This window comes from Gymnogyps californianus, chromosome 2, assembly GCF_018139145.2.
Source record: "Gymnogyps californianus isolate 813 chromosome 2, ASM1813914v2, whole genome shotgun sequence".
Taxonomy (NCBI): Eukaryota; Metazoa; Chordata; class Aves; order Accipitriformes; family Cathartidae; genus Gymnogyps; species Gymnogyps californianus.
This window is the reverse complement of record NC_059472.1, coordinates 126,021,341-126,033,523: the sequence shown is the minus strand read 5'-3', so window position 1 is coordinate 126,033,523 and position 12,183 is coordinate 126,021,341. Positions and strand designations below refer to the sequence as shown.

At 38.8% G+C, this 12,183-nt stretch overlaps 1 long non-coding RNA gene across 4 annotated transcripts in view; it reads right to left on the bottom strand.

Annotated features, from left to right (window-relative positions):
* The window catches only part of LOC127012609 (uncharacterized), a 74,100-nt gene that overhangs the window by 30,999 nt on the left and 30,918 nt on the right, over positions 1–12,183 (bottom strand). The window contains exon 3 of one of the 4 annotated variants that reach the window (XR_007766033.1): positions 7,479–7,632. The exons of 2 other annotated variants lie outside the window; for them this stretch is intronic. This is a non-coding gene — a long non-coding RNA (uncharacterized LOC127012609). Of the gene's footprint in view, positions 1–7,478; positions 7,633–11,571; positions 11,731–12,183 lie in introns of those variants that run through there. One more of the 4 variants, XR_007766032.1, reaches the window with a different exon arrangement.

Below are 12,183 nucleotides of genomic sequence, written 5' to 3'. Positions count from 1 at the left end.
CTGAACCTACAACTATGGGACACAGATTTGACACCTGACTCTGTCCAAATCCCCCACATATCCCAAACCAAAACCTTAAAACAAAATAAAAACAACTCAGAGGTAGCAAGGAAAGTGAAGGCAAAGAAAATCACACAAGTTGTGACTTCGTCCAGAGGATTTAGTGAGCCAAAGCTACACAGACCTGATCAGCACTTCTCCCATCAGGGAGAAGTGGACATAATTTTACTTCAGAGGACAAAATTTTCGTACTTCAGAGGACATAATTTTGTCCCTGACCTATGGCAAGCAGTACAAATTGTTTAAGTTTGCCTGCTGAAATTAAATAGCATACTACAAAGAACAAGGGGCCACGTCAGGAGAGCTAATGTTTAGCCACGTGGGCAATGAGCCCAGACAGGGGCAGCCAGGTCCAAGAGCAGTTTATAGCTGCTTCTCAGAGGTGACAAAAATCCAAGGTGGCACAGCAAGTATGGACTGACTTCTTGCAGTCACTGGTAGCCAAAAAGAGCTAAATGAAATTACTACTGTGTTCCTCAGGAAAAACTTTGTGATTTTTCTGCAGGAGCTGATGTAATTATCAAAGGGGAGATTTTAGACAGATGTAGGATCTTTTCCAGACGGCAAATAAGTTAGCCTGAAGAGCTCTATGAGGGAGCTACCAGACCTTTCATGGCTGTCAAGGCCAGAAGGTGAATGCATCATAGTGAGTAGTGAAGAACAGTGACTTATCCATTCATTTAGACACATCTGGTTATTACCAGAAGCTTCTGTATCTCTGAATAACACACGAGACCTGTCCAGTAAGCCAGACAGCAAGAAGCACTCGTGCCATAGGGAATCTATTTCTTTAATAACCAGAATTAGAAGCTGTCTCACAGAAATACATCTAATGAAAGCAGGAATTGGGGCTGGGACTCCTACTCTCATGCAATCACTTCCCTCCATCCTTATCCTTCAAAGCCAGCAATGGGATGACAGCAATCAGAGGACCAGCTTTGATGAAGTGTGTGAGGGAAAGAGAGCCATAGTAGTTCTTTATTATTAGAGAAAACCATTAAAAAAGGAATCAACCTTTACCGTCTATTAGCTAGTTCCCAAGTAAGTTGATAAAAATCATGACATAACTTCATCATCTCACCTTACTCTGGTGTTTTTCCCTCTGGCCAGACCATACATACACCCTCCCAAAGCTGAGAAAACACAGACAACTGATTATTTTTCTTCATGAAGACAAAACATTTTGTGATGACTATAATGGAATTCATTGGCACAGAGAACACAGGTGCAGAATAGGAAGACACACAGTGCAGGGCACATTTAAATCTAATTTAACAAAATTTTCCAAACAAGTTTTAAATACTGTACTGTTGCACCTCTAAACAGTAAGTCTTTTATGCAGTACAGGCTTTTAATACACTCACCACACAACACATACCCACCCACTCTGCATGTTCCTATTGCTATATACTGCATTTCCTTTTGGGAACTGTACCTAACCTACTTCCAAAAGAGAACTAAGGCTGTATTCTCACTTAAGAGCAGCACAGCGTTGATCAGAGAAGTCTATCGCAATAGGAAAAGATATGGTTTCTAATATGAAAACAGGGAGAACCAGTAGAGTGCAACTCTAGAGCAATGGCTTTTAAGGTTGTGTACTGTTTTGATATATTTTACCTCTTGTTGTGGATGAAATCGATGGACCCGCACTGTTTTTCAAAATCTAAAATAGACAAGTCTCTTTTTTGTGACTTAAAAACATAATTTAGCTTTTGCTGAGCAGACTTATTTCTATACACAAAGCATGCCAGTCAATTACATCGAAACAATTTCATTCAGCTCACTAAACATCAGTATGTAGCATGATTTAGTGCCAGGAGTGTATTATACAATAGCACAGCAATTTTCAGGTTTGGAATTGAAATGGAAATTGCAACGTGGATTAATATTGACAGTAAGCACATACAGCAGCAGGGAGTGTCCTGCACTTACCCAGGGCCACATGACCAACCTGTTCCTGACAAGGAATCCTTCTCCCACATCATACAACAACAACATTATATTTTCTTAATTCAAGTTAATTTCTAGCATTTGCATGCAAACCATTGTACAAGTGTAGGAGTCACATGTATCAAGAAAGTTAAAAAAATGAAGTTATTACACTTAATTTCATAGTTCTAGATTCATAAAAGCTATTTTATTCTCTTGCATAATTGAAGGCTTTTATTTAAACCTGAAATAAAACAATATTAGGTATTCCTGGCCTTGCTTTTTCTCTCTGAGCAAGAACTAGAATTGGTGATGACTTGTTTATTGATCCAACATTTCCAACATCTTTGAAATACAACTCTAACACACTGAAAGATGAGACATCTTGTTTTGGCCATTGTTCATAAAGGTCCCTTTGATACCTGTCAAATAAAGACTTTTGGCATTTTCTTACAAAAATGAAAAAACCACACACATCAACTTCTTGTGATTACAAGCAATTGCCTAATTAAATAAAACTGACCTGGAGTCATATCCTCTACAATACACAATATGTTTCCGGAAACACTACGGCTCCTTAAAACAGCTTTGAAAGATGAGTTCTGCTTTAAAAAAAAGTTGTCTCAGTCAACCATAACTCTTATCTAATTCAAAGTTGGCATGCTCTGTTGACTATGAGGCAGCAGAGAATTCCTCTAACTGCTTGCTTTCTCTGTCCAAAGTGATCATTTATTTTTTACTATTCAAAAAAAGATCATTTCTGAGGGTGAAGGCTATTTCTTAGCTGTGATTATTACCTCTTGGCTCGTATACTCTGAAAATCAGAAGTATTACACAGTGGAATTTTTTTTCCTACATGATGGATTTCATCAATTGCTCTCTAGCAGTATCTAAACTACCATCGTGTTACAACACCAACTAAAGATCATCTTTCCTCTGAAAGATTTGGGATTACGACAAGATTTGGCCTGGTTTTAATAGGCTCAGATTGTCTGCTGATTTAGTCATGTTAAGGGCTCTAAAAATTGACACGTTCATGCTAATTTTACCTTTCTCCTGTCCTGCAGTTACTCACCACAAATGCAAACAGCAGACCACATTTTAAATGGAGTGTTAGAGCTTTAAAATTATTGAGCAAACAATGGATAAATGAATTAAGTCATTTCGTATTCATTGTAGCAATACTAAGATTGAACTGTTAGCCTGTCTGTTAATTGTACATATTCAGTATATCTCAATTGTTTATATACCAGCTATGTTTTGAAGGGTTACTCCACAACAACCTCAGTAGCTGCTTCAAAAGAAGTGGCGGCAAAGAAATCTCTTGGGAAACCATCAAATGCCATTTTTAAATGGCTATTTAACAGCTGCAACTCCCAGCAATGTAAAAGAATCAATGTGAATGCTCAGTTCCATCAGACTTTTGTTTCAAGGTAACAGCTGTCACAGAACAGCGAGACAAGAAGAAAAATAGGTGGAATAAACACTTAATGGTCATTTCTAGTCTCTGAAATCTTTAAGGGTTCATTTCTGCAACGCTAGTCAGTGCTTATGTCAGTGGAACAACATGTGTCAGCGTAACTTAACACAAGGAACATTTTCAGGATTCAGCTATGAATGTCTCAAATCTTGAGGGTGAAAAACTGGCACCACTGACACTGAGGGACTGCCACAAGAGCAGCAGGACCAAGACTTTTCCCCCAAATGCCTAACATGCTTTCACCTTCAACTGCCCCCTCCTTCCAGCCTGATTCTTCAGATACGCCCCCGTTCTCATATCCTTTCCTCTCTCCACCCAGCCATTTCAGCACTTCACAGGAGCCTGCCTTTGGCAAAGGTGAGACCCACCATTTGCAAAACCTTTGCAAATGTTTTATCTGTCCAAAATGATCGTTTGTTTTTTACTATTCAGAAAACATCATCTCTGAGGATGAGGGCTATTTCTTAGCCATGATTATTACCTCTTGGCTCATACACTCTGACAATCAGAAGCATTACACTATGGATATTTTTTTTTCCCCCATGTGATGGATTTCATCAATTGCTCTCTAACAGTATTTAAACCACCATCATGTTACACTAACCAGAGATCATCTTTTCTCTGAAAGATTTGGGATGATGACAAGATTTGGCATCATTTTAAAACATGGTTAAATGCAGCTCACTGCCTCCACACTGCTGCTTTTGTCCTCTACACACTGGCAACACAGGATCACATTTTCACTTTCAAAGGCCAAAAATCAAAGAACTAAATGTTTTCCAATTCTGTTCTTCTAAAAGAATTTCAAAGGGGAAAACAAATGGCCCATGTCTTGGGGAAAATGGAGTGAAACCAAAAAGAAAAACCGCAGCCGGATCCCAAAAGCAATGATTCTCCTAAGTTGGAACCAGCACAAATCCTTCGTGTGTTAAATGGATGGGAATTACAAAAACGTTTATTTCACAAGTCCTTGTTAACCTAAATCACACACTTTTTCAAACTCTGCTCTTCATTAGGAAAGAAAAAAGAAAATCAAAACCTACAAAATCTAAAAGAGGTTGTTAGAAAACTTATTTTTCCGTAATAGGAAGGTGCTTAGACAGATATGCCTTGTTTTACTGCTTAGAAATCTCTGATGGCAAGTAATTAACCAAGATAGAAACCACCACCATATTGATCACTGATGAGCTTTAGGCAGTAGCATCCAGAACAACTGTCACAAATTGTGACAATACATGTTCCAGTAGAGGCTTTTATCATTACCATCATAAGCCTTGCACAGTTTAAGCATATTTTACAAACTAGAAGATATTTTACTAGTTTGTAATATCTAGCAAATCAAAGATAATTATGTATTCCCTGACTCTAAGTAACCATGAGTTCATTATACCTGTGAAACAACATGCAGGATAACCTCAGAAAATCTGAAGGTGTATGCTCGGAGGGCCTGATTCTGCTCTAGCATTTTCCATGAAGTTTGAATTAGACAAAGGTATTTGGATTTGGGAATTAAGAAGTGCAACAGGAAAAACCCAACCCTTAATGCACTAGCTACAGTTTCAGTCAAGTAAAAAAAAAAGTTGGTAATGTGGGCACTTAGCAATGGTTTAATATAGACACAAAATTTATGAATCATGACAATTAAATAATGACTCATCAAGGGAGGCAAGTAAGCAAAATCAGTTTCTTTTTTAACCCTGCATAATATAAGAGCTCAGCAATTTTTTATTTTTTTTTAATTGCAGTAACATTACTTCTGAGGGCAAAATACAATAGCTTGAAAAAAACCCTTTCAATCTGCATAGACATTTACCTACATTATCCTTTTCTAAAGCTGATTTTCAATTAAGTACTATGTCCACTTACCAAGAATGTATTTGAATATACAACTGTGCTCCTAAGCATTCCCAAAGCAAGCCACAGACTTTCATGGATGGATTATAAAGCAGAAAGTTTCACAGTATACTGATTCTCTGAAGTATAGGACCTGACTGCAAGAACATGCCTGACTAGCAGCACAGTGTTGATATTTCTTCAGTCACACACTAGTCAGAGCTGATTAGAAATCAGGTTTGATTTCTATTTTGTTACTTTTTTTTTGTATTTTGTTTCATAACCTAGGGAAATCTGAGTCTGCACCACTTTTCATAACACAGTCTCACAGCAAAGCAGGAGTTGGACAAGGAAAAAAGAGGAAAATGGTGCGTTCCCCACTCCAACCTTATCCTCCCAGAAAATCTGAGGCTGCAAAGATCAATTCTCTTCTTACCTAAGGGTTTCCTCCATGAAATCTGCTATGGGGTAAGGGAGAGAAACAGTCTTAGCAAGCTGGAGAAACAAGGGCCAAAAATAGTAGCCCAGTAACATACATGATAGGTACTTCAACATTTTCCCCTAATGGATCAATAAGCGAGTTCTTAGTAATACACATCTTCCCTATAAACTGTAAACAAAATTAAAATGGGACTACTTGCCTTCCTCAGAAGATAAGGCTCCCTCTTATTTTGCTACCTAACTTATTTCTGCTGCGTTAGCTTGATTTTACCTTTCTCTTTGGTATGGTGTTTCTGTTACTCTTCCAAGTAGATGTGACCCTTCCTAAAGGGAAATTATCGGGTAACAAGGCTATAAGTGCCTCCTAATACTCCATGGGCACTTTACAGACTGACAAAGGAGCTCAGGAAAAGGAAAGGAAAAGAAACTTAAAGTCCTGACATGTCTGATACACAATACATAGCATGTCAGATGCAAATGAAGACTGTACGCTGCAATTAGCTTTTATTTTGTTGCAGGGGAAGAGATACTAAAAAAAAATTTCTTTCTACAAGCACCCTGAGTCACCTGGACAAGCTGTTACTAACAATTCCTTTCTCTGCTTTCCCCCACCCCCCAACCGGCTACACACATATATATTCTCTAATTTTAAGCATACATTTACAATTGCTTTGTCAATTTAGCTACTCCACAGAAGGGATTAGGATCCTTCATGAGACCTTTTCATTTACTGAATAATCATGCAAAATAAAAGGTTAATAGTTCAAGAGTACCTACAAGGAAAATGGACCAAGAGCCATTCCCGGTATAACCTCATTGACTTCATGGACTCAGCTTTTACTGCCTGTTTTATACATAGCATTTCTGAAGCAAACAAAGCAGAAGGGCTTTTAGAAGATGTTACACATTATAATGAAATGGATCAGAATAATTATTTGTTTTAAGCACATTCCTCTGTCTCAACTTCATGATTTAAATAGGACACACTAAAGAGTAAATAATATATATTACAAGAGTAGTAGAGTCTGGCTTGCCTTCTTTAAGTGTAGGTGGTATTAGGTTAATTGATTTTAATGCTGGGGTGAAATTTCACTATTAACTGATGCTCCTTTTGTTGGCATTATATCCCTGCATTTACTCTAATATGATTTACTGAATTAAGAGAAGTTTTGAAAAAATTTGAATTGGCTAGATTTTCCTGTGTGGGAAGACGAAGGACAAAGACATACCAAGTGATGCTGCAAGCCTTCAGGGTAGCTAAGAAAAGAAGCTGACATTCCATTAAACAAAAAAAAAAAAAAACCACAAAAAAAAAAGGAGGAAAAAAATCACTATTGGAGTAAGCTACACAGCTCTGTGAAAGGATAAGAGATAGCTGCAGTGGGACCTTGCTTACCATCAGGCAAGGTTCAAGGGCTCACTGATGTAAGGTCACGTTGAAATAGATTGCATTTGAGATGAAGTCTCCAGTGATTTAGTTGAACTTTATGTTCCAGATGTCTTTGTGTAAAGGTGCACTTCCATTACATTTAGGGGCGGGGAGAGACTTGTTTTATAACCCCTTTGTTTCTGTAAAGGCCCTTATAGGAAAGGGTTTAGCATGATGGAGATTCTTCCATATTTTCACATTTGCTGTAGAATTGCTGTTAGACATACTTTTCAATAAGCAGGTACACCTGTTACATTTAAATGCAAGAAAACTGAGTTTATTTCCAAGAACCCACTGTGTTGACAAAAGATTAGTTACACAAATCAGCTTGACAAACAACAAAACTTACGAAGCTTGGTAACCTTTGCATAATGCCCTGTAAGACGTGGCACATTCTTACAGTGGATCATGGATGGGATGAGCAGTTTCGGAAAGTGTCATTTAGTCACTCAACACATTTCTGAAGGGAAAAAGGGGCAAGAAACAGTCAGGTATTATTATTTACAAGGATGCATCACAAGAAAGTTCTCCCAAAAATACCGTCTCCAAGAGAGGCACACATTGTGGTTCCTGCCCTTTTCTTATAAAAGCACTGCAGTGTATTAACACTTACAGTTACAACTGAGGCCTTTGGGCATCTGCACTTGAGCAGCTCTCTGACTCGGACAAAAATTTATTAACTTCAGTATGCAGCATCCTACCATCTTTCTGCTAGTGAGCCCTTACAGAAGCAGTACTATCACATACCCTCATCATGCAGGTAGTTTGATCACGATATCACCACAGGGAGGATATAGACACAGAACCATGAATTATTTTCTCTTCTAAATAGAGAAGGTCAGGAGATATTACAAATATGAGATATAAAAATGAAGAATATCTATTTAAAAACGCTTTGTTGAAATTTTCATTACAGAGTGTGTAAGGAATAATTAAAGAACAGCTATATTTCTTTGGTCTACTGACATAAACAGAAAAGAAGGATAGGAATTTGATAAAACAGGGTAATTTGCAGGGCACAAACTATGGTAATGAGAAGAAATTAAGAGTAGGAAATTTTAGGCTAAATATTGTAAAATACTGACAGTTAGTCATATCTGTTTTACAGAGGAACTATCACTTGGGACATGTAATACTAGCAAGCCAAAGCAATTGTGAATTTGTGGAAACACAGGTATGAATTAGATACTTTAATATTTTTAGCCTCATCTCGATTCTTGGACCACAGGCAAATGAAAAAGGGGCCCAGTTAGCAGCAGCACTGTTTCTAATATTTGCCATTCTTTTTGCAACCAGCTCAGTTTGGAAAGTTGCAGTCCTCTGAATACAGGCAACACTATTAATCATGTATTATACCTCGAGATGGATATCCATCCCTTCTTTCCCTCACACAGGTTGAGAAACCATTAAAGAGAACAAAGCAGAAAGGCACAGCCTGTCAAACTGCACAGCACTAGAAAGGTTATCGTAATACAGCTGCAGGCTGCTGTCTTTTCCAGCCTGTATGACAGATGAAAAATTTCATTCTTGTGACAAAAACGGTAATGAGGATAGAAAATGGCACAACATGAATCCAGCTTTCTGACAGGGTTCATAATGAGAATCAGAATTGTGCAAAGTTAATCTAATCCCATCACAGTGTTAGAACTCAAGTCACAGGGGACTTGCTTATATCTATAGTTTCATATACATTATCTCAGGAGCACAAAGCTTACGTGGAAAAAAAAGATACAAGAGCAGCATTTTGAAGCTGAAAGAGGCTTGCGCTATCATAAAATAATGGGGACAATCTGACAGAGGATCAGCCTCAAGCCCCAGCATTGTAAATGCAGCTGATTGCACCATCATGAGTGCATACTAGCACAAACATTTCTTTGCATGCACAAGTGACAAATCGCAAGCTAAAAGTTGATTTCCTCTGATCTAGGAGATGGACTGTATAGTGGCTTTTTGTTAGTCATATGCATAAACCTCACCATTTCAAGAAAGAGATGTACTAGTATTCATTTAGTAACTGAGCTCATATTACACAGCAACACTGTGTGGTATTCTTAAAATAGCAATGTATTTTTATTATTATTTAAAAAGTTTTACTGACTTTCCAGCTTACTTTTGAGTCTTTAGGGGACTGTCTTCAGACTAACATCATCTTTCTTTCTTTTCCAATCAGCTATCATAAATCAGATCTCAGAATTTTAAGTGCATAAAAAACAGTTCTCTAAACTATGTTGTGTTTCTAGGACATGAAGAATATAGTTTCTACATGACGTACACAGAAAACACTGTAGACAAAAATACTGTAAAATCAGGCATTAGCTGGCAGACACATCAGTAAGCCTAGAAACATTCTTAATTTGGGGAAAGAGTCCTAATTATCACTGAGGGACCTCCATCTCATATGCATCTCCCAATTTGGGGAGCTTGTGCTTCAGATATGTAAAAATATCTAGGACAAAATACTCTCCCTCTCATTACTTTCCCTCCAGTCTCATTATTCAACTGATACTGAAAACACACACAGGATTAACCCCTTCTTAGCTAAAAAAAGCACAAAATTACATTTACCTTGCATCCTAGTAAGCTGCATCAGGCAGAGTTAAACATCATTAAGTCTACACAACATAATAGGTAGTAAGCTAGCTTGACTCCTGCAGTTGAAAGTAGCTTATTAGTCTGGGCTGAAAGTTGCACAGATTCACCCAGCTCCTCAGAAGGAAACCACATGGTGCTTGTCTGGAAGAATAATTGGGCTACTTCCACTCAGCACATTCTTCTTGGGGGGGGGGGGGCAGGGGGTGGAAGTTATTTCATAGAATCATAGAATGGTCTGCATTGGAAAGGACCTTAAAGATCATCTAGTTCCAACCCCCCTGCCATGGGCAGTGATACCTTCCACTAGACCAGGTTGCTCAAAGCCCCATCCAGCCTGGCCTTGAACACTTCCAGGGAAGAGGCATCCACAACTTCTCCGGGCAACCTGTTCATGTGTCTCACCACTCTCACAGTAAAGAATTTCTTCCTAATATCCAATCTAAATCTACCCTCTTTTTGTTTAAAGCCATTACCCCTCGTCCTATTACTACACTCCCTGATGAAGAGTCCCTCCCCATCTTTCCTATAGGCCCCCTTTAAGTACTGGAAGGCTGCTATAAGGTCTCCCTAGAGCCTTCTCTTCTCCAGGCTAGACAACCTCAACTCTCTCAGCCTGTCCTCATAGGAGAGGTGCTCCAGCCCCCTGATCGTCTTCGTGGCCCTCCTCGGGACCTACTCAAGCAGGTCCATGTCTTTCTGGTCATTGTAGCAAGACCTCGGCCTGTAGGATTTCTGCACTGGTCAACAGTTCAATGGCATTTTTGTGTGACAGAATATCACATGCTGAGCAATGTGAAACTTTTTTTAAAAGGCCAAGAGCTGTAGTATACAGATGTACACAAAACTGGAAGCTTCTACTTAGTGTTTCTCAAAAATAGCCAGAATTTTTTATTATTTGTTTAAATTCAAGAGGAAAACACAAGTTTTGTTTGGAGTGAGGGGGTTGTGGACAAGCTCTACACCATATGTGCCCTGCACATCCTTCAGGGTAGGCATTTCAGTCAAGAGCGAACGGTGGAGCCCAGGCAGCTTCACTGCCACAACCAGCAGCACTAGGGCAACTGCCTCCCAAGCCAGGAGGTGACTGGTGACCCAGCCCTAACTTCCAGGGGAAGTCCCACACGTCCACACCCTGTGTTTTCACGTGGCTCTGCAATTGTCTGGTTGCCATTTTTTAAAACTATACCCATGTGAACTCAAAACATACTGTCCATTTTCCTTTAGGACCAGGAAGTGCTTATAAGTATTAAAAAAAGTATGCATTTGTACACATAGATAAATATATATAAATCTACTTATGCTAAATAAGTACATATAAAGTGTCATCTGTGCATATGTACACAGATATGACGATACAAATTAAATTTCTAAAATTGTAGGTATAAAGTGTATAGGATATTCTTTAATAAGAGTAATTTATTAATAGAAGTGAAAACACAAGTATCATACAATCATGGACACCTTCACACACACTTTCCAAGGCTGCTTAACAATCCTTAAAATGTCAGGGAGAAGGTGGGTTGAGGGAGAAGTTCAAAGGCAGGGTGTGCCAAAAAGATTGGGGGTGGGGAAGGAGAGCAAACAAGCTAGAACATGTGTGAGGGTTATGGGCCTATCCTAGGAGGCCCACAAAGGGCCCCCCACCATGTATGCAAGGGGGAGGACAGTCCTGTGAGCTGGGCAGAAAGGCCTCCACCTGTGGCTCTTGCTCCAGAGAATGACCATGCAGTAATACCAGGCCAGGCAAGCTTTGTGCAGTGCCACAAGACAGGCATTACTGCCCACAAAAAATGGGACACCAGAACAAAAGGGCAGTTTCAGAAGAGCATGTGTGCATGGGCAGTCAAGTAAAGCTGCAGAAGATTTCAAAAAATTTTTTACAGCTGCATACAGGCTTATAAAGGGTGGAGGGTTGTGCTATACATGTTTTCATACCAGTTCTTAGACTGATGTCTGCTCCAACATACTGTGAAGTCAAAAACAATGAACAATAGTCATTTCCTGACAACAATTGTGTTCCAGGAACATCATATATAGAAGCCAGCTTAACATTCATTCAACTTATTTCTTCCAGTTTTCATGATGCACTACGCAATAAAATATGAAAACTCAGTAACTCAAGTACATATATTTTCGTGCAGTTTAAGTTACATACGTATGGTTTTGCAATGGGAAATGGAGTAATTCTTAGAATAAATTCCATCTTTTCCTAGAAGGAAATATTCAATATGTGAAAAACATCTGAAAGCTTCTCTTAGCCATCATAGAAGACAATGGAAAAACAACCATGTAATGTACCAGTGTGTAAGCCCAAACCAACTCAGCTGGCCTCAGTGCTTTTACTGCAACTGTTCCCATGATCCTTGCCTACCAAATTCAGCCTAAAACCACTCAGTTCCAATTTTTTTGTTGTACAAAA